This window comes from Pinus tabuliformis, chromosome X (genome assembly GCF_031772625.1).
Source record: "Pinus tabuliformis cultivar Carrire ecotype Pingquan chromosome X, CPIR1, whole genome shotgun sequence".
Lineage (NCBI taxonomy): Eukaryota > Viridiplantae > Streptophyta > Pinopsida > Pinales > Pinaceae > Pinus > Pinus tabuliformis.
In genome coordinates this window covers 398,990,575-399,014,166 of record NC_142308.1, presented here as the reverse complement: position 1 = coordinate 399,014,166, position 23,592 = coordinate 398,990,575, and positions in this window count along the sequence as shown.

Genomic DNA, 23,592 nt, shown 5'->3' with positions numbered 1-23,592 from the left:
AAATACACTCATGTGTCTCTCATGTAATCATTGATGAATGCTAGTATATATATGGATTTCTGATTGAATAATATCGAAATGGCCCCATTATGAACAAGATCCAAAGGAGAGGAGGATCTCCATGCATGCCTCTTCATAAACTTTTCTTATGGACTCATTCCAAGAGATCAACTTTCATAAAATCCATCAAAAAATTCTATGGCAGTAAGGCCTTTCACCCCTAACTATTTGCTAAGTTGTTATATGTATATAAAATTTAAATCTCCAAATATTTTGTGACAAACTATACTTTCATCATTTTCATGCATCAATAGTAAAGGGGAATCTAATTGATGAACAAATTCAAAAAAATGTATAGATGAGTATGATGATTTACCTTAACGACTGCAAGTTTGGAGTTATCTTGCATGTCATGAGTGTTCACAAAATCTAGGTTGAATTCAACTCTATTTCTAGTGTTGGTATGTATCATTTTGTACACGGAGAGAATATTTACTGGAATATTTGGAACTTCCATCCTTGAGATATTCCCTCCCTTGTCCAATTACCTCTTCTAGAGAATCATTTCCCATTAGAATAGGAGGACCAAGATATGGTTTTAAAGATTAGAGAGAATATTTTGTGGTCGCAATGTGATGTGAAGCTTTGGAATCTATGATTCGTGCATTATGAAATTCATAATGAATATGAATTAATGCATTGACATTCCACCTTTTTTTAGGTTTATTTTCTCCATACATATTCTCGGCACTCTCTAGAATACATTCACTGAGATTATTTTGTTGAATATTTGTTCCATGAGATGAATAGTCATTGTCATGCATGATTATTCTCGATACTAGCCATAGTTAAATAACTACATTTTTATTTCTCGTCCTTGACCTTCTTTTGTTTAAAGCACATAAATTCATTTGGAGGTTTGGGATTTCGTCCCTTTCTTGGATTTGGTTCCTTTTCCTTTGGATTACTAATTGGATTTCAATTTGGCCTTACCACTTTCATAGATAGCAAGTGCACTGCCTTTGGAAATTTTCAATGCGCCCATTTTTATGAGCTTTTCTAGATCATGTATCAACGATCTAGGTGGAGGTTGGTGGCCACCTGCCTATTCCACTTGGACCCCAAAAACTGTCTCTTTGAGTTTTTTCAGTTTCCTTAATTGTAGCACAATTTACTATTTTTGGTAGTTTTTCGGGTCGTGAACTTTCCGAGCCGTTTTGAGGCCCTAAACAATATTTGTTTAGAAAACCAGGGACAACATGGGTCTTTCATTGATGTTGGCCACTTGAAAGTTGTAGTCCTCACATATATATTTCTAACGAGGTATTGTGTACGTTAAACAGAGATTGTATGCCAAAGTTCCGACCCCGTGAAGTTGATGTACCAATTTACCCAAACGGGGCCTATAGTTTTGGCTCTTCATCTCATATGGTTAGGTTTCTTGATGTTTAGGGTTTTCCATTATTTCTCAGTAACAAATAGTACTTTGAGCCTCATTGTAACACAGTTTAGAGGCATGTATCCACCAGATCTCTTCTCAGAGATAGGCTACCATCTCTTGAGCTAGTCTTATTTCCATTATGTTTGTAAGCATATTTCAGTATTTGATATTAATGAAATGAAGTATTATTTCTATTTCATCTTTGTATTTATAGTTATATCTGTAATTTTTTGTGTTCCTATTTAAGTTTAGATAAGTGGTATCAGAGTGGTCTGCTCTTTCTCTGTTTTTCATTACATGTCCCCAACGAGGTTGGGATATAAGGAGTTAGGTCTCGAACTTGTCAAACCTTTGCAAGACCATCCTCGTAAATCCCGAAGGCCTCCCATGGGGGAAGATAAGAAATATGAGGGGGTAGGAGACCCTTTCAAGATCTTGCTTGAAGAAGCCCTCAAGCGAAAGAGGAACACGATGATGGAAAACACTTCCCATATCCTTCAATGGCTACCCAAGGATGATGCATCTCCTTCCAACAGCTACCCTGGAAGCACCGCACCCTTTAAGATACAAGTTAACTTTGACATCCCTTTATTTGAGGGTCAGATAGATGTAGACATCGTAAATAAATGGTTAAATATGCTAGAATGATATTTTTATGTTCATGATTTTTCCAGCTGAGAAAAGACTACTTTTTCACTTCTCAAAACCGCCCCCCACGTCAAGGATTGGTGCGAAACCTACTATGAGAAGAAGGATCAAAGTACACCATCACTATTTTTGGCAGCACCCACTTGGAGTTCATTCCGGGATGCCATCATGGAGCAATACTACCTTCTCGTGAGCTATGAGGATAAATACATAAAGTGGACCATGCTACGATAGGGAAGGGAGCAATACATGTTGAAGTTTACCAATGTTTTTCATACCCTTCACACGAAGTTGGATATCAAGGATTCTAAGAAACATTTAGTAGTTAAATATCACAGCTGCCTACAAAGGTACATCCAGGATACTGACATCTCCTCACTCGGCACAAGGTACTAATACACTGTAAATATTGAGAAGAAGTTTAAACAGAAAAATGAGACTTTGTATCTATGAATCCGAAGCAAAGGAAAGCCGACCCCAAATCGCAGAGCAAAGGGAAAAGCCAAGGCGGGGCAACCAAGGATAACTCGTCGAAGTTTCAAGCTAAGAACAACACCACAAAGACAAATAAGGAAATGGAAAAGTGGTTTGAGTTACATAAGAGATCCACTCACAACACAAGTGAGTGTCGGGCCAAGTAGTCACTGGTGGTCGAGCTGGAGGCTTCCAAGTCAGTTGCATGTTCCGACTTTGAGTGAGAACCCAACAAGGAGAATGATAAAGGGAAGAAGATCATTGATGTGGAGCCTAGTGCCACTATGGCCACAACCAAGCTCCATAAGATTGAGCTTGAAGATCCAAAGGAGGGGGAACGCCTATTCCACTCATAGATGTTGGTGAAGAGTTCTCCACTGTAGTTCATTGTTGCACACGGAAGCTAAAAGAACCTCATTTCAGCAGAGGTCATGAAGTCGTTGGGTCTACCGACTACAATACATCCACATTCGTACACCATTGGGTAGCTTCACCAAGGATGATATTTCCATGTCAGCCAGTAGTGTCACCTTCACTTCAGCATTAAGCCCTTCACAAATGAGGTACTGTGTGATGTTTCTCCTCTTGAAGTTTGTGAGGTATTATTAGGACAACCATACTTGTGGAAGTGACATGTTGTATATGAGTCTATACCCTGTTTTATTATTATTTCTTTGGGTAGTAGGTTATAAAAGATATTAGAGGTAGCCCCGCCTACCGCCATCTCTTTGATCTTTGATAAGAAATGCAGTAAGATCATCTCTAAGACTAGGAAATTTGTTTTCTTTCTAATTCATTCTCAAAGTAAGGGGAAGATCATAGCGACAACCATGGCCCACGGGAAGGGTTCCTCCACGTAGCAGAAGCAAGTGGATACGGTCATGGAAGAATATAATGACATTTTATCCTCACCCAGGGGTACCCTTGCACTGCCAGGTCAAAAATTTGATCGGTCTAACTCCCAGATCACCTCTACTCAATGGGCCGATATATCACAACTCCATTCTAGAAAATGAAGAGATCAAGTGGAAAATCTAGGATTTGCTATAAAAAGGGCACATCCGACCAAGTTCCTTACCTTGTGGGAGCCCGATTGTACTTGTATAGAAGAAGGATGGGACCTAGAGACTCTGTATTGACTATCGTGTGCTAAACAAAATCACTGTTAGGAAAAGGTATTCAATCCCACAGATTTGATTACCTTCTGGACCAGAAAAAGGGGGCCAAGTTTTTCAGCAAGATTGATCTGAAGTCTGGCTATCACCAAGTTCCAATAGAGACCATAGATGTATGGAAGACCACCTTCAAAACCAAGGAAAGCCTTTTTAAATGGTTGGTTATTCCCTTCGAGTTGAAAAATTCCCCTACTACGTTTATGATGCTAATGGATGACATATTGCTTTTGTTCACCAACTCATTCGTGGTTTTTTATCTGGACAATATCCTCATCTTCAGCAAGAGTTGAGAAGAACACTTACAACACATTTGGTAGGTCCTTCAAACCCTTCTGCAACACAAATTGTGTGCCAACTTGGAAAAATTCACCTTTGGCATGAGCAAGGTCCAATATTTGGGTTACATCATAGATGAGTGTGGCTTGCATGTGGATCCAACTAAGATCCAAGTCATTCGATATTGCCTAGCCCCGACAAATCTAACGGATCTTCGTAGCTTTTTGAGTCATGAAAATTTTTATCAGAGGTAAATGTTGGAATTCTCCCATGTCACTTGGCCTTTGAGTAAGATTACTAAGGGTAGGGTGAAAGCAAAGTTTTCCTGGTCTGAGTCCCAATAGAAGGCATTCGTTGAGTTGAATCACCGGCTCTACTCTGTAACCATACTCACATTTCCAGACCTGCAACAACCATTTGAAATTGAGATAGATGCCTCAGACTCTGCTATTGGTGCAGTCCTCACCTAGCACAAGCATCCAATGGCCTATCATAGTGAGGCACTTTATGATACAATTAAAAAGTACCCCACTTATGATAAAGATATTTATTCCATTCTGTAGGCTTACCGACAATGGAAGCATTACATTCTGGGGAAGGAGACGGCCATCCACACTGATCATCAACCTCTTCAATTTATACAGACATAAGGGAAGTTGCAGAACGATCACCATCAAAAGTGGTATACATATCTGCAACAATTCTACTTGAACATTAAATACAAAAAGGGAAGCACTAATAATGTTGCAGACTAAATTAGCAAGGCCCCAGTTGTAGCAGTGACTACAGTTCTCAACTCTTGTGGCCACGAGACCTATGGATGGCCGCAGCTATACAAAAATGATCCAGAGCTCACCTCCACATACCAGATTCATGTATATGGAAATAAATTTCTTGATTTCCACCTCCAAGACACACTATTATGCCCTACCTGGTCCACCTTTGTGTTCCTTCAAGAGAGCGTGCCAAGATAATTTGGGAGGTGCACTACAATTGAGTTGCAAGACACTTTGGTGTGGAGAAAATTGTGGTTGTACTACAAAAGTAATTTTATTGGCCCATACTCTGAGGTGATGTTGGGAAATATATCAGGTCTTGCACTACCTGCACCATCGCCAAGCCAACCATCTAGAATAAAGGCTTGTACACTCCTCTGCCTACTCCCAACCTACTGTGGGAATCCATCTTCATGGACTATATGTCTCGACTCCCTTCTACCGAGCATGGTAATGACTATGTATTTTTGGTCATGGACATATTTTCTAAGATGGTTATATTGGTGCCCTACAAGAAGAGTATCACTGCAGAGGAAACTACCAAACTCTTTGAACGAGTATGGGTACATTTTGGGATCCCGTAAACCATTTTATCAGATCAGGATAGTAGGGTCTTGAGCACATTATGGTCAAGCCTCTCGCCACTATTTGAAACCAAGCTCACCAAGTCGTCTGCCTTCCATCCCCATACTGATGGCCAAACAGAGGTCATCAATAGGATGATAGTACACATAGGCCGCATGTACAACTCCAAGCATCCGCGAACCTAGGATGAGAGTCTTCCATATGTCCAACACGTTTATAACAGAGCTCTCCATAGATCAACTAGTCGTAGTCCCTTTCAAGTGGGTATAGGATTTCAACCATTGTGTCTGATTGATGTTGGATGCCTCATGCGACTACACAAACAAAATCCAAACATCTATTGTCCAAGGCTGATAAAACAAGCAGATTTATTGAATGTATCCAACACATCTGCTAGTAAATTCATGACATCTTGGAGAAGTCAAATTCCAAGTATAAGAAGTGACATTATCAACATCAGGTGCCACAGAAGTTTCAAGTGGGTGACAAAGTTTGGTTGCATTTGCAAAAAGAAAGACTTACCAGATCCCATTAGAAGCTCATAACACTCTAATATCGTCCTTACACCATTACCAAGGCGTTAGGAAACAATACTTTTAATCTCATCATTCTCCCATTCCTTGACCTGCACTCAGTGTTCAATGTGGACCATCTTCGACCATACTTCCCACCATTATTAGACACATCAAACATTGTAGAACATCTCACACCAACACAGTTAAACCCAGACAGCATGGAACATGCCAAAGTGATCGGATTATGGACACAGAGGCCAAGAACACTTGCCAATAGAAGATCCAACTATATCGGGTTGTCAAAGCTTACCAACTCTTGCACCAAGGCAAGTGGCTCACCAGGGATCAAGTTTAGCAGAAGTTTCCACATCTCATGGAGGAACTCAACGAATTAGGGACCATTGCTTCCTAAGAGGGTAGGACTGATCCAGGTGGATTTTGGTGGCCACCCACCTATTCCACTTGGGACCCCACAAATGTGTCTTTTAGTTTTTTAGTTTCCTTAATTGTAGCACAATTTACTATTTTGGTAGTTTTTTCAGGTCTTGAACTTTCGAAGCCATTTTGAGGCCCTAAACGAAGTTTTTTTTGGAGAAACAAGGGCCATTAAGGGTCCATGAATAATATCGGCCACTCAAAAGTTTTAGTCCTCAGATAGATCTTTCTAACGAGGTATTGTGCATGTAAAACGGAGCTCGTATGCCAACGTTCTGACCCCAGGATATTGATGTACCAATTTACCCAAACAAGGCCCATAGTTTTTCCTCTTCATCTCCTACGGTTAGGTTTTTGGATGTTTAGGGTTTTCCATTGTTTCTCAATAATAAATAGGCCTTCGAGCATCATTGTAACACATTTTAGAGGAATTTAGCCCTCACATCTCTTCTCAGAGATAAGCTACCATCAATCAAGCTAGTCTTATTTCCATTCTGTTTGTAAGAATCTGTCGCATCTCTGTATTTATGGTTATACCTATAATTTTTTGTGTTCATGTTTAAGTTCAGATAAGTGGTATCACAGTCGTCTACTCCTTATATTTTTTTCTTTGCATGTCCCCAACAAGGTCGAGCTATAAGGAGCTAGGGCTCGAACTGGTCAAACCTTTACAAGACTAGCCTCACAAATCCTAATGGCCTCCCATGGTGGGAAGAGAATAAAGTTGAGGGGGCAAGAGATCCTTTCAAAATGTTGCTCAAAGAAGCCCTTGAGTGACATAGTAACGCGATGATGGCAAATTTTCCAGATCCTTCAAGGGCTACCCAAGGGCGACGCATCTCCTTCCAGCAGCTACTCTAAAAGGGTCACACCCTTTAAGGTACATGTTAACTTTGACATCCCCATATTTAAGGGTCAAATAGATGTGGATGTCGTAGATAAATGTTTAAGTTTCCTAGAAGGATATTATTTTTCATGATTTTTTGAGCCAGGAAAAGATTACTTTTACACTTCTCAAAGTCGCCCCCCACGTTAAGGACTGGTGGGAAACCTACTGTGAGAAGATGGACGAAAGTACACCCTCACTATATTCGATCTCACCCACTTGGATTTTGTTCCAGGACGCCATCAAGGTGCAGTACTACCCTGTCGGGAGCTATGAAAATAAATACATAAAGTGGACCACGCTACGACAAGGAAGGGACAAAGACATTCCGAAGTTTACCAATGTTTTACATACCCTTCACACGAAGTTGGGAATCAAGGATTCTGAGAAAAATTTCATACTCAAATACCGCGTCTTCCTACACAGGTACATGCAGGATGAGATGGAGTTCCTAGACATCTAATTGCTTGGCACGATGTACTAATACACTGTCAAGATTGAGCAAAAGTTTAAACAGAAAAGCGAGACTTTGGATTTGCGAATCCGAAGCGAGGGAAAGGTGCCCCCAAACTGCAGAGAAAATGGAAATGCCAAGGCTAGGAAACCTAGGATAACTCGTCGAAGTTCCAGGAAAAGAAAAACGCCATGAATACAAATAAGGAAATAGGAAAGTGGTGTGAGTTCCATAAGAGCTCCACTCACAAAACAAGTGAGTGTCGGGCCATGTAGTCACTTGTCGCCGAGATGAAGGCTTCCGATTTAGATGCATGTTCTAACTCTGCGTCATAAGCCAAAAAGGGGAATGATAAAGGGAAGAAGATCATTGACATGGATCTTAGTGCCACTGTGGCTACCACCAAGATCCAGAGGATTTGGAACGCCGATTCCACTAACAGATGTGGGTTAAGGATTCTCTGCTACAGTTCATTGTCGACAACGGGATCCAAAAGAACTTCATTTCAGCAGAGGTCTTGAAGCATCTAGGCCTACCATCTACAACACATTGACAACCATACACCATTGGGTAGCTTCACCAAGGACGAGATCTCCACGTCAGCTAGTGGTGTCACCTTCCCTACAACATCAAGCCCTTGACAAATGAGGTACTGTGTGGTGTTGCTCCTCTTGAAGTTTGTGATGTATTATTAGGAAAACCATACTTGCAGAAGTGACATGTTTTGTATGCCTCTAAACTTTTCTTTGTTATTATTTCTTTGGGTAGTAGGTTATAAAGGATACCAGAGGTAGCCCCGCCTATCACCATCTCTTTGATCTCTGATAAGAAATGCAGTAAGATCATCTCCCAGATTGGGAAATTTGTTTTCATTTTAATTTTCTCTCAAGTTAAGGGGAAGATCGTAGCCACATACATGGACCCCAAGAAGTGTTCCTCCACGTAGCAGAAGCATGCGAATAAGTTCGTTGAAGAATACAAGGACATATTAATCTCACCCACAAGGGTACCCTTGCAATGTAAGGTCAAACATTCGATTGATCTGACTCCCAAAGCACCTCTACCCAAGAGGATGATATATCGTCACTCCATTTTGGAAAATGAAGAGATCAGGTTGAAAATCCAGGAGTTGCAGCAAAAATGGCACCTCCGACCAAGTTCCTCATCTTATGGGAGCTTGATTGTACTTGTACAGAAGAAGGATGGGACCTGGAGGCTCTACAATGATTATCAGTCACTAAACAAAATCACTCTCAAGAACATGTATCCAATCCCATAGATTGATGACCTTCTGGACCAACTCAAAGGGGGAAGTATTTCAACAAGATCAGTTTGAAGTCTAGTTATCACCAGATTCCAATAGAGGCTGGACATATGTATAGAAGGCCACCTTCAAATCCAAGGAAGGCCTTTTTGAATTGGTGGTTATGCCCTTCGGGTTGACAAATGCCCCTACTAGATTTATGAGGCTAATGGATGACATCTTGTGCCTCTTCACCAACTTATTTATGTTTGTTTATCTGGACGACATCCTCATCCTCAGGAAGAGTTGATAAGAACACTTGCAACACCTTCAGTTGGTACTTCAAACCCTTCGGCAACACAGCCTGTGTGCCAACTTGGAGAACTACACCTTTGGCATGAGTCAGGTCAAATATTTGGGTTACATCATATATGAGCCTGGTGTGCATATGGATCCAACTAACACCCAAGTTAGTCAGGATTGGCTAGCCCTCACCACTCGAACAAAGCTTTGCAACTTTTTGGGCCTTGCAAATTTTTATCAGAGGTTCGTGATGGGATTCACCCATATCACTTGGCCTTTAAGTAAGATTACTAAGGGTGGGGAAAAATAAAAATTTTCCTGGTCTGAGTCCCAACAGAAGGCATTTGTTGAGTTGAAGCATTGACTCTACTTTGCACCGGTACTCACATTGTCAGACCTATGGTAGCCATTTGAAGTTGAGAGAAATGCCTCACACTACACTATTGGTGCAATCTTCACCCAACATGGGAATCAAGTGGCCTATCATAGTGAGACACTTTCTGATACAATTCAGAAGTACCCCACCTATGATAAAGAGATGTATTCCATTGTGCAAGATTATCGGCAATGGAAGCATTACACTCCGGGGAAGGAGACAGTCATCCACACCGATCATCATTCTCTTCAGTTTATACAGACGCAAGGGAAGTTGCGGAATGGTTTCCATCAAAAGTGGTCCACATATCTCCAATAATTCCACTTGAAAATTAAATACAAAAAGGGAAGCACCATTAATGTTTTAGACCGCCTCAGTCGACCCTTAGTTGTAGCACTCACTACTGTTCTCAACTCTTGTGGCCACGAGACCTCTGGATGGTCGTAACTATACAAAAATGATCTATAGTTTTCCTCCACATACCATATGCTAGTAGATGGAAATAAAGTTTTTGATTTCCACTTCAAGGATGAATTATTATGCTACCTGTGCCACCTTTATGTTCCTTCAAGTGAGCATTCCAAGCTGATTTGGGAGGCACACTACAGTCTGGTCGCAGGATACTTTGGTGTGGAGAAAATTGTGGTTATATTACATAATTACTTTTATTGGCCCAAACTCGATTGGATGTTGGGAAATATATCAGATCCTGCACTACCTACACCATCGCCAAGCCAACCATCAAGAAGCAAGGTCTATACACCCCTCTACCTACTCTTATTCAACCATGGGAATCCATCTCCATGGAATATATTTCTAGACTCCCTTCTACCTATTAGGTAAAATTGACTCGGGGTTTGAGTCAAGGTTGACCTAGTTAAATAGTAGTGGTTTTGGGCAAATGGTATAGTGTACCCATGGTATTATGGTCCGCGGTATTGCATGTAATGGAGCCTATAAAATGCTGGGAATACTTCATTGTAATGTAGGCCGAGAGGTGAGTGGTGAAGGCTCACTTGGCCGGATTTGCCAGGGTTTCCGCCAATGCTAATGACATCTCATTCGGTTGGGTTTTTCCCTAGATTTAGGGTTTTATTGGATAAATATTATGTGTATAATATTTATGTGTATTGTTGTTGATTATTTTATTATTCCTCTTTGTAAATCTCGGTAAATCTCCGTAATAATTTATCTCTCTGCCGTAAATTTCTTAACAACTAGTATTGGAGCTAAGTTGGCTTTAGAACGACGTTTTTTGTTGCCAAGGGTTTCTATTGGCATGGTAGATAGAGAGATAATTGAGTTTTGCTTGCAGATCTGGATCAAAAGCCATATATTTCTGAAGCAAAGCTGCACACTATTAGTTCATGGGAGATTCTGTGGATGAGGAGGATATGTGCATGTGGATTATTTAATTGATGAACCATGTACCTGAAAAAAACACCTAGATAATTGGCAGTTATAATGGCTAGTGACCCATGTAATTCAGTAGATGGGTTTTTTTTGTATGGACATTGATGTCATATGTACAAAGACAACAACAAGGGAAAACATAATATTATGGAGTCAATTTTTTACTACATGTAACTGGGCATACTAATGTAAGACGTGGTAAGACATGCGTACTCGTGGTAATTACTGGTAAAGTCTCGGATAGACCTAGGTAATAGAGGGATGCCATGTTAAGAAATCCTGGGTAAAAAATTTGAAGTGGGTAAGGGCTAGAGTGAGCGGGATTATCTCACATAGCAGGTTTTAGATGGACTTAGTCAAGGAACACTAAGTCTAGTTTAAGGGGGAAATTTTAGGTAAAATTGACTCAAGGTTTGAGTCAAGGTTGACCTAGTTAAATAGTAGTGGTTTTGGGAAAATGGTATAGTGTACCCATGGTATTATGGAGTGTCTTACTGCATGTAATGGAGCCTATAAAAGACAAGGAATACTTCATTGTAATGTAGGCCTGGAGGTGAGCGGTTAAGGCTCACTTGGCCGGATTGGCTAGGGTTTTGGCCAATGCTAATGAGATATCATTGGGTTGGGTTTTTCCCTGGATTTGGGGTTTTCATGGATAGATATTATGTGTATAATATTTATGTATATTGTTGTTGGTTATTTTATTATTCCTCTCTGTAAATCTCAATAATAATTTATCTCTTTGCCGTAAATTCCTTAACACTACCAAGCATGGTAATGACTATGTATTTGTGGCTGTGGACAGATTTTCTAAGATGGTTATATTGGTGGCTTGCAAGAAGAGTATCACAATAGAGGAAACTACCAAACTCTTCTTTGAACGAGTATGGGTACATTTTGAGATCCCACAGACCATTATATCAGATCAAGATAACAGGTTCCTAAGCACATTCTAGTCAAGCCTCTGGACATTATTCGATATCAATCTGACCAAGTTGATTTCCTTCCATCCTTAGACTAATGGGTAAATGAAGGTCACCAATAGGATGATAGTGCACATACTCTCCATGTAAGACTCCAAGAATTCTCGAACTTAGGATGAGAGTCGTCCATATGTCAAACACAGTTATACCAAAGCTCTCCATAGCTCGACTGGTTGCAGTCCCTTTCAAGTGGATTTAGGATTTCAACTGTTGTGTCTGATTGATGTTGCCATGCCTCTGATTGATGTTCCCATGCCTCATGCAACTAGATTTATTGAATGCATCCAACACATCTGCTAGCATGTTCATGACATATTGGAGAATTCAAATTCCAAGTACAAGAAGTGACATAATCAACATCGGGTGCCACAAAAGTTTCAGGTGGGCGATAAAGTTTGGTTGCATTTGTAGAAAGAGCACCTTATAGGAGCCTGTCAAAAGCTCAAACCACTCTGATATGGTCCTTACACCATTACCGAGGTGGTGGGAGATAATGCTTTTCAGCTCAGCATTCCCCCATTCCTTAGCCTGCACCCAATGTTCAATGTGGACCACCTTCAACCATACTTCCCACCATTACTATACGCATCAAACATTGTAAAAAGTCTCACACCAATAGAGTTAAACATAGACTGCATGAAACATGCACAAGTGATCAGATTATGGACACACAAGTCAAGAACACTCGCTAGAAGAAGATCCAACTATATTGGGTTGTCAAAGCTGGCCAACTCTTGCACCAAGGCAAGTGGCTTACCAAGGACCAAGTTCAACAAACGTTTCCCCATCTCATGGAGGAACTCAACGCGATGGGAAACATTGCTTGAAGGACTGATCCAGGTGGATGTTGGTGGCCACCCACCAATTCAACATGGACCACCACCACTGTCTCTTTCAGTTTTTTAGTTTCCTTAATTGTAGCACAATTTACTATTTTTGGTAGTTTTTTGAGTCCTCAACTTGTAGAGACGTTTTGTCACTCTAAATGACATTTTTTTTGGAAATCAGGGCCATCATGGATCTTTGCCTAATGTTAGCCACTCGAAAGTTATATTCCTCACATAGATCTTTCTAACGAGGTATTTTGTGCGTTAAACAAATATCATATGCCAATGTTTGACCCCGGGAAGTTGATGTACCAATTTACCCAAATGGGACCCACAGTTTTGGGTCTTCATCTCCTAGGGTTAGGTTTTTGGATGTTTAGGGCTTTCCATTGTTTCTCAATAATAAATATGCATTTGATCCTCATTGTAACATAGTTCAGATGCATGTAGCCACCACATCTCTTCTCAGAGATAAGCTACCATCACCCGAGCTAGTCTTATTTCCATTTTGTTTGTAAGCATATTTTAGTCTTTGATATTAATGAAATGAAGTATTATTTCTACTGCATCTTTGTATTTATGGTTATATTTGTAATTTGTTGCATTACTATTTAGGATCAGATCAATTGAGGATTCAATAAAGGCATGAAGTGGGGGAATCTATCAATTTTCTCTAGTTGCAACCCTGACTATGTGAAAAGTGGAGACAAATACAACATATTTTAGGCCTAATTTTGGAAATATCCAAGAATTAGTTGGCCCTGTTGCTTAAACTTTTTGATTATGTGTATTTTTAGTTGGAGAAACAAGGCTTTGAACCTTGTGAAAATGTTTTGAATGTTTTCAAAACTACTCGGATCTAATGAAATAAGCTCATTTTCAAATATATCAACCTCACATCTCATTCCTCTTTCCATAGAGATTCTCCAAAGTGGTCCAAACTTTATTGTATTGGTGCATGTTTTGACATGAAATAGTAATTCTAGATAAATTGATAAGCATAGGAGACTAAAGGCCTTGTGTAGTTCAAATATTTGTTTTTTAACTGCAGAATTTTCTTCAATCCCAATTTCATTGTTATCCAATACAAGCCTCTACTTCTAAGTTGAAGCAAAAACTTTGGCTTATATTTGAAATAGTTACATGTTGCAAGATCATGGAAGGTGGATAAATGCAAAGGTGGAAATAGATCCAATCTTTTATAAATGCAAAGAGATTGTTTATGCTCCTTCGTCCTAGCTCTCATTGGCTCTAATACAATATGAAATTGTATATAAATTTTCAAATAATGGATCTTCCTAGAAAAAAAGAACACCAAATAAAACACACAAATAAAAAAGTTTGAAAACAAAAGTAATGAAAAAAACATCCAAATAGAAAAGAAGAAGTAAAATTGACTCGAAATAATAAAATGAATCATATAAGCACACTAAAAAAAGTAAGAAAGTCTAAATTACATAAAATATACTCTACATGTAGTGAATCGAGAGAGATGTGGACATGATATGAAGAAAATGGACACTTAGGCTTTAGTTAATTGGTCATGCAATCATTAGTTAATTGTCTCATGCAAGTGGACATAAGTAAAAATTATTCATGCACTTGTGGAGCCCTCTCTTTGTTGTAATAAAGAGGTTTCCATGCATGAATCCACTATACTAGTTTGAAATACAACCAAATCTATGTAATATCTCCAAGAGATACTTTATTTCCATATGTTATAGAATAAAATCCTTTTTACCAAGAGATGGGAAGAAATTAGATTGGTATGTCATCTTTAAGTTATAATTGAGGACATTTCTCACGCCATAAGGAAACCTTGTTGATGTGAATAGTTAATGACATCACCAATTCCATCCAAGAAACCAATGTGTATGTATAAAGCCTCACCCACTCACCTTCAACTATCCTTGCATAATTTAACTATATTTCAAGCCACTTACCAAGCCAAGCATCCCCTCTTTCTCACCTATGTCATAACCCCACCAGGAACTTCTATCATGATGCATATTAGCCATAATTACCACAAAAGAGCTTGACGAAATAATATACAGACCAAGGGAAAAGATTTTGAGACAATTTCCTACCACATCTAATCGAGAACACTGAAAATATAGTTCTGATGAATTGAATGTCATAAAACTTCAGTAGAAGTGAATATTTGGGCGAGGAAACCATAGGGAACCTTAACAAAGGGTTCAAATAAATAGCTAATGACCATAATTACCCTAAACCTGGTCATACTCATGATACTCACAGTAGGGGTAGGCTTCGAAATATGGAGATGTGGATATCTGAGGCCTTCCAATTTACCCTTTCCTATGTTCTCTGGATAGCATGAACCAAAACTTAACAAAGTAAATCTCTTTACTTCTGATTCCATACAAGTTCTACTTTCATTTAAGCTAACATTCTATGACAACTAACCATAAGGATGAACCATTTCTGGGTGGTTGGAATACGAGGAGATATTTTGAAGAATAATTTAATATTATTTAAGTCAACGTCTTTACAATGTTAATGGTTTCCTACTTCTTATCATGTTTGTATGAAACACACAATGTAGATACTTCAAAATAGATCACCAAAAATTTAGACATCAAAAGCAGCCATTTCATTTCAAAAATGTCTATTACATTGATGTCTTCATCCTTATCTTCCATGTGATGTAAAGGGATAATTTAAAATAGAAATACATTTTTTTCTCAAACCTTATCCCAAAATTTCCTTGGACTAACTACTATAGACTTATATTTGAAGCTCAACCCACCTTACTAGAGTTTTGTAAAAGTGTTCCACCAAAAATCAATGCATCATCCTAACGAGGAGGTATATAGGATTTTGTTGATTTTTCCTACTATTTTAGAATTAGGTATATGTCTAAAATAAAATAACAAACATACTAAGATACACACAACTCCAAGCACTTTTCACAGTGGAAATGCAACAACAATGAATCAAGAAAGTACACAATAATTTAGTAGACCCAAAACTTGTTGATAATACAACTTTAATACAACAAGCATATGGATATGGCCCTTATAATTAGCCCTAGTACAATGAATAATCAGGGTTTCAAGTCAACAAATTTTTATCCTCAATTTTCCTAGAAAACAAGATAAAATACATTGACTTCCCTACTGAAGGTGCACTTCACTTACAAACTTTTGGTCCTCTTGTCCTTGGTATGTGTTGTAGGTCCTTTTCCACCTATCTTACAAATATCTTGCCACTCCAAAGTCTCTGCACTTAACTAATCACAAGGATCTTTTCTCCTTCACATTCACATACACAATCAACTCAACATACTCTTTTTCTCAACGTGATTCCTTGTGTTTATAATTTAATCCTTTTGGTTTATAATATTAGTAACCCCTTCGGTTTATTAATCCCTTGAGTTTAAAATATTAATTCCTATGGTTTATTAATCCCTTGGGTTTTTAATATTGATCCTTTGGGTTTGTTGATCCCTTAGGTTTATAATTTTTATCACTTAGGTTTACTAATTCGTTGGATTTATAATATTAATAGTCGAATTAATCCCCTAGGTTTAAAATGTTAATTCCTAGGGTTTATTAATCCTATGTGATTTTAATATTGATTCATTTGGTTTGTTGATATTTTAGGGTTATAATATTTGTCCCGTGGGTTTACTAATTCATTGGGTTTATAATATTAAACCCTTCGATTTATTAGTCATTTCAATTTAGAATATTAATAATCATGTGCGTTTATTAATCCCTTGGATTTAATTAATTCCAAGGGTTTATTAATCCCTAGGGCTTTTAATATTGATCTCTTGGGTTTTTTTATCACTTGGGTTTAAAATATTAATTCCTTGCGTTTACTGATTTCTTGGGTATATAATATTAAACCATTCGGTTTACTCGTGCCTTGGGTTTATAATATTAATATTTTTTTGGGTTTATAATTCAATCCCTTGGGTTTATTAATAGTTTGGGTTTAAAACATTAATTTAGTTTTATCAATCCTTTTGGTTTATAATATTAGTTTGTTGGTTTTTTTGATCTGTTGGGTTTATAATATTAATAATCGCTTGAGTTTATTATACTATTATTATTATTTGTAAGTAATAGTATAATATATTTTTAATTTAATATATATATATATATATATATATATATATATAATTGATATTTTTAATTTACTTTAAGTAAATATATGAAATATAGTAACAATTATATTAATAAATATATAATGATTATTCACAATAATGATGGGAGATAAATACGTATTATAACTAATTATAAAATACTATTATTATGTTATATGTGAATTATATTATAGTTTGAGTTACATATATTAATATATTAACTATATATATATATATATATATATATATATATATATATATATATATATATATATATATATATATATATATATATATATATATATATATTTGTCAATCAAGCTATTTTCATTAGATTTTCAAAATGGCATAGCATACAAAATTTGTCTCAACAGTTCCCACACTCTCATTCCCACCAGATTTTTTGAGGTTGGGGACTAGAGAATACCAAAAAGGACACTTAGCATACATTATTTTCTTGAGGCATATAAGAAACATAGTTACCTATCAAACAAGAAAATTACCTAGTCCCCGTTTTTCTAAGGTAGCAAAAAAAACACCCAATTTTGAGAAGTGGTTATTCAGAACAACCTTTTTTTAGCATATTTTTGGCACTTGCAGTTTTCTTATGAACATTTTTTTTACATGTGAGTGATTTTCATGTTGATTTTGAAAAATGTTAATGCAGCATCAACCCCATTTTTTAGAGAGTTTATTTTTGACACTTCACATTTTCTAATGTCTTCTTCTTCCCTGAAATATTCATTTTTAAGTGTGTTTCTGTATTTGTGTTTTTTTATTTTTCTTTTCAGTTTTTTTTTTGTAATAAAATATTAATTTTTTTCGAATAGTTAAGGAAATTAAAAAAGGGTGATTATTTTAAATTTAGGATTTTCTATATGTTTATGCATTGTTAATTAATATTTCAAAGCACATCAAATAATTGTCACTAAAAAAGCAATATTCTTAAACATATGACAAAAAAATACACATTTTCAGTATAGATACAACGAAAAAAATACAGATTTTGAGACTTTTTGTTAAAAAAGACGTTAAATAAACAATTTTTATGGGAAAATCATAAAAAAATAAGTTTAAAAAAATAGCATTTTTTATGAATTTTATGTCAAAAATTAATAGTATCACTCTTTTTTTGCTAAAAATAACGATTCACATAAAAATTAAAGTGAAAATTAGATAATACAAATATTAAACATATAACAACAATAATGAAATACTCATTCTTCTCATAAAATCTCAAAGTCTAAATATTAGAAGTAATATTGTCTCAAAATTGAGCTTTATTTGCAAGCATAAATTAAACTTAATCAATAATATCAACTAATCCATGTTCAACATCTTCTAGCCCTTCATTAATATCTTCTTCCGCAATATTTCCTACTTAAATTTGGTCATTGTCCTCTTCTAATGGATCTTTCATGTCTGCAAATCTTCCAAATTGTCATTTTCCAATAATTCCATATAATGGTGATTAAGGTTCTTTTTCTTTTTTCGCTACACATGATTCAGTAAAACCCCCTTTCCTCAAACCAAATTTTTACATTGCATCTCGAAGAAATTGAAGAGCATTAATTCATTTTGAATATAATTGCATTGTAGTGAGTCTTTTTCAATGTCAATGCAATTTCTTTTTCTTTTAGGCAATATGCTAGTGTTGTACCTAATCATCAAGCACAAAAGAAATAAATAAGTAAATTAGTATAAACACATGAAATCTAAAAATAAAATATTAAAATTGAATTTTATATAATAAAACATACCTAAACCTGAGAATAAATCCAAAACCCATTCTCCTTCATTTGAACATAAATCTATAAAATAGTCAATCAATGCTTGTGGATTTTGATAAATTTTAACCATATCTCCTTTTGCATCCTTATCCTCGTATGTTATTTTTGTTACGATAGCATCATGAACCAGTACTTGACTATGACTCTTTCCATCTATTTGATTCAAAAGAATAGGCTTATAACTATCACCTTTTGTCCAATATTCAATATGGATGAACTCACAATCATTTATAATAGCCTGATATTCGGAAGAAACAAGATTTTACTTTTTCTTGTAACATGGCATACTAAAACTTTCATTAACATGTTCATAAATAAAAAAAAGTTAACATTAATCAAACATAAAATTTAATGTCTTACCATGTAAGCTGCATCCTTGTGTTTGTTTTTCCCTTGAAGCTTGTTAATAACATTGCAAACTATGTATCTGAATGGAATGTCACAAATCTTCAAAGTGGTGATGTTATGACTTCTTGAAAGGATGTAACCACTTTACTAAATGCTGAATAAGTATAAGGTTCACGATCATATTCAATGTCTAGGAAATTAAAACCATGAGGAATACCTTCAATAACTAGGGCGTATTCCATTTTAGATATGATTTTTTCAATTTTTGCACAATCACCTTGTATTATTTGATATCAGATAGTGTCAAGCCCATTCCAAATGAAATGAGTAACAGGAGGATAAAGTTCAACATTCATAAGACGTTGCTTTCTCAACCTTTCCATCTTAATTTTTTCAATAAAGCTTCTGAAAGTATTTTGTACTCCATTTGTATCCTTTTGTTGTAGAACCTACAACCACCCTCCAAAATTTTGCCTTAGCTTTGTTTTGGAGCCTCCCTACCAACCATCCTCAATAGCATGTCTTACACTATCAAGCACATTAGCTTCTATTGTTTCATAGAGTATTGTCATCCTGTGTATGCAAGCTTGATCCACCTCCTTTACAGGTTGATTTCCAGACTAAGTGTTAGTTTTTGGTTGAGCAGATCCCTCTGGGAATTACGCGATTCTAGAGGGGAACCAACCTTCCCTCTAGAAATTTCACAAACCGAGTTGGACACCCAGCTGGGATCTAGGACTGTGCAATTCTTCTTGTCAGTCTTCCTCTCAAAAATTGCGCAATTCATCCTAGGATGTTTGTTCAGCCCAGAAATTGCGCAATTCTAGGCAGCAATCACCTGTTGCTCCCAGAAATTGCGCAATCCCTTTGGGACAACCAAGCCAGTAGCTAGAAAAAATTGCACAAATCAGTGAGACAACCTGATGGGCTCAGAAATTGTGTGATGCAGTTAGTCAGGCTTCCTTAAGAAAATTGTGCAGTCTGACCAGGATAGCTGCTCAACCCAGAAATTGCATAATCATGGGAAACAATCACCTATTCCTCCCAGAAATTATGCAATCCCTCTGGGACAACCATCTCTCCTCAGCCTAGAAACTGCGCAAATCTCTCTCTTAGGCTCGTAGACCGATGCATGTGCCTTCAGGTTAACTAGTTCCCTCCCAGACCGAGCGAAAATGATTTGCATGCATGGACTGCTTTTGCTCAGGCAACATGTAAAGGAATCACTTGATTTAGGGATCTATGTTTAGCAGCTGGGGGTTACATGCAATGCTCATTTTAGAAACCTCCTGCCAAGTGTCACTTTTCCTAGATTTGTGGCATGCGCATCATAACCTCGATTTTATCAAAACTTACGAACCAGATGCTATAGAGCTCATTCCTCACATAGAACTTGCAGCTTTGACATACCACGTCACATCTAGGAGTCGCTGACACATTCAGCTCAACTATTTTAGGGTAAGCCTGCTTTGCATGTCTTGCACTGTGTTTTTGTCACTTTTCGTGTTTCGGCTTGTGTGAGTTCTATCTGCTTGATTTAAGTGAGCACTTGATGTCGTTTCCATGCATGTTATCTTGTAGAAGGATCATTTCAATTTTCATTTGCATCTCACTATTGTCATTTCAATGTATGTTAGCTTATAGAAGAATCGTTTCAGTTTTCATTTTCATCTCACTATTGTTGCATGATGACATCGTTTTTGCACCGACGGTCACTGTTGTGACGACTCACTTCACACACATGCATGCTTTCCCATTTTTGAATCCTGCACTTTTTGTTTGCATGCATTATCATTCACTCTTGTTTACACTCAATATCACCATCCATTCAAATTCTCATGTTTTCAGTCTCCCGTTAGTGGGTTTGGGATGCCTTTCCCGACAAGCACTGCACATTTCAAGAAGTGAAGTCTCTGATTTCCCTCCGGAAATTGCACAAGTCTGGCCCAACACTGACCTCTAGGCTTGCATTGCACAATTCTTCGAGGCAGTGTCAGGTGGCCCTAGAAACTGGGCAATGCAGTTTCCTAGTTGCATGTCACTACTAACTGAAATTGCACAATGCGCAGTTTTAGTCCTTAGCAGGCTAGGCTAGACTGTCCATTGCACAGTTCTAGTAGTCAGGCAGCCTCCCAACAACCCAAACTGTGTCATCCACAATCTTGGCAATCAGTCTCCTCGCATCCTGGTAAAAATTGCGGAATCTTCACGGACAGTCACATAGGTATGTTGCATGCCCGTCCTCTAGTTTGTTTTGGTTTTCAACTAACAAATTGCTTGCAATGATTGTTTCTATGTCTCCAGATGTCATAGGTGTCGTCTTCCTCACAGTAGTACAGGTACAACGACTTCTAGGAGAGCAGAGTCAAAGACACGGTTAAGAGTGCAATTGGGGATGTAGCCAATTAAGTGTCTATGAACTTCCCTATCCATGAAGACATCAAGTTTTTCATGGAAAATGATATCAAGATGAAATGAAAACAACATCATAGCGATCAATACCATCAACAGTAGCAGAAGGCAGCACACCCACGTGTGACAAATTCAAGAGGGAGGTTGTTGACAACACAGAGGCGGATCAAAGCTACGAGTTCAAAGAAAATCCACTCCTTACGGAAGCAACTTTGGATATTGAGTCTATGAGGTGACGGCGCAATGCAAAGATTGCACAAAGCCAGAGAGAGGAATAGAGAAGGAGTTGCATGTGCTGAAGCAGAAACACAAAGAAGAACAGGAGCTACACAGATGAGAGAATGAGTTGTAGTAGGAACAAGTACAACAGGGGACACAACATGCACAGACAGATGAAACTATGCCCGTACAAGTTATAGATCCATCCCAACAACTAGCACAGAGCATGCAAGGTGAGTAGTGATGCTGATCGCCTGCAAGGGAATTCAACATCATGCATGTCATTATGTGCACATGTGCTATCCCACTGATTTGGCACACTCACCAAGGAAAAGAAAAGAACAAAGTCTGACTGGAGCTGAACATGTATTTTGACAAGTTGATGCACATGGTCACCTGCACACACTCGGAGATCAACACAGAAACTATGCATCAATATGTTGCTGGTCCATTTGCACTCAAGGTAGTGATGCACATATTATTAAACGAGTTGGACAAAGGAGCCATAGCAGTGTACCCGGATGCAATGGAGGCAAGAGTTCACTTTCAACAGGATGTCACCATTGAGCACACGGACAACCAACTTGGCATTAGTTCGCCACTGTCGACCATCATGAGAATGTCAAATATTTCGTCTCACGACAATGGTCCGAGTGTTAGTGATGTCTTGCATGGTTTTCTCAAACGATTTTGTCTCACATGGGTACATGAGCAGATTGTATGTAATGTCTTTTCAAGTGGAAGTTCAAGTGTCGATAATTGAATTTAACAATCATAGAGTAGTTGAAGAGTCATCAGGGTAGATGAACAGTCAGAAAGGGGAATGTCAAGGGTGACCCCACCCTTTGCTATTTATAGTACCTCATAACTCATTGTAGAGACTTTTGGTCAGCCAAGCTTACAATAGGAGTATCTTAGAGAAATCTTGGACAATATTGTAAGGAGCCTTTGCTTCTCCACTGTGTAGAGATAAAATATCTCTTTAGAGGAGCATGTAGGAGTGGTTGTAACGTTCCACTATCGGAACTAGTGGTTGGTCATGGTTGTATTGTATGACTAAAACTTTCACTTCTTAATATAACAGACCCAACACATTTCATGCATATGTTGTTATTATAATTTATCTAACTTGTCTACTCTAATAATTTATGTATTTGTTTGCTTACGCATGCATGTATGGCTTTCCTATATAACTATGTACGAATCTTACTGAAATGTGTTGTTGGTTTAACCATCTCTTTGGATTTCTAGCTCACTTTCTTTCCAGTTTGTGATGCATCTTTTCTTGTGTAATCCCTTCTTAACTCCGTGCTTTCACAGGTTTCCAAGGGGTGCACTCACCTCACCCCCCATGTGTTAGAACTGCTCATGCACCTTCCTTGAATTACTACATATGTCACACCCTTGCTACCAACAGGGACATCTTACTTGCCTCTGTGCACCATCGCAGTCAAGGCAATACCATACAACCCACTACTGGGACTCCTACACCAAACACTCTAAGGTCTAGTTGGGACTTCTTACCGAGGAGATCCCATGACATGTTGGTGGGTCCAACACCGTCAACATTTTGGCTTTAGAATGAGGGCTAGATGACAAGATGAGTCCCCACACGATTTTTTGAATCTCTGCATATCTATCATGACTAACTACAGAGCTTCTCTTCTCGAGTGTATGTCTTATGGAAACGACTTCATTATCTCGTAAAAGTTCTCAGATAACTTGTCACATAAAACATATGATGGTGGAGGCTATGTAGCCTTGGTTAGGCATGCGGTCCGTGTTGTAGGCTCATGTGAAAGACGAGGAATCTTTGAAGAATACATGACTTGTGCGATGTTCATCTACACGCTTCGAGGGCACCCAAAGTACTAGTCTGCCATGCTACCTGAAAAGTCA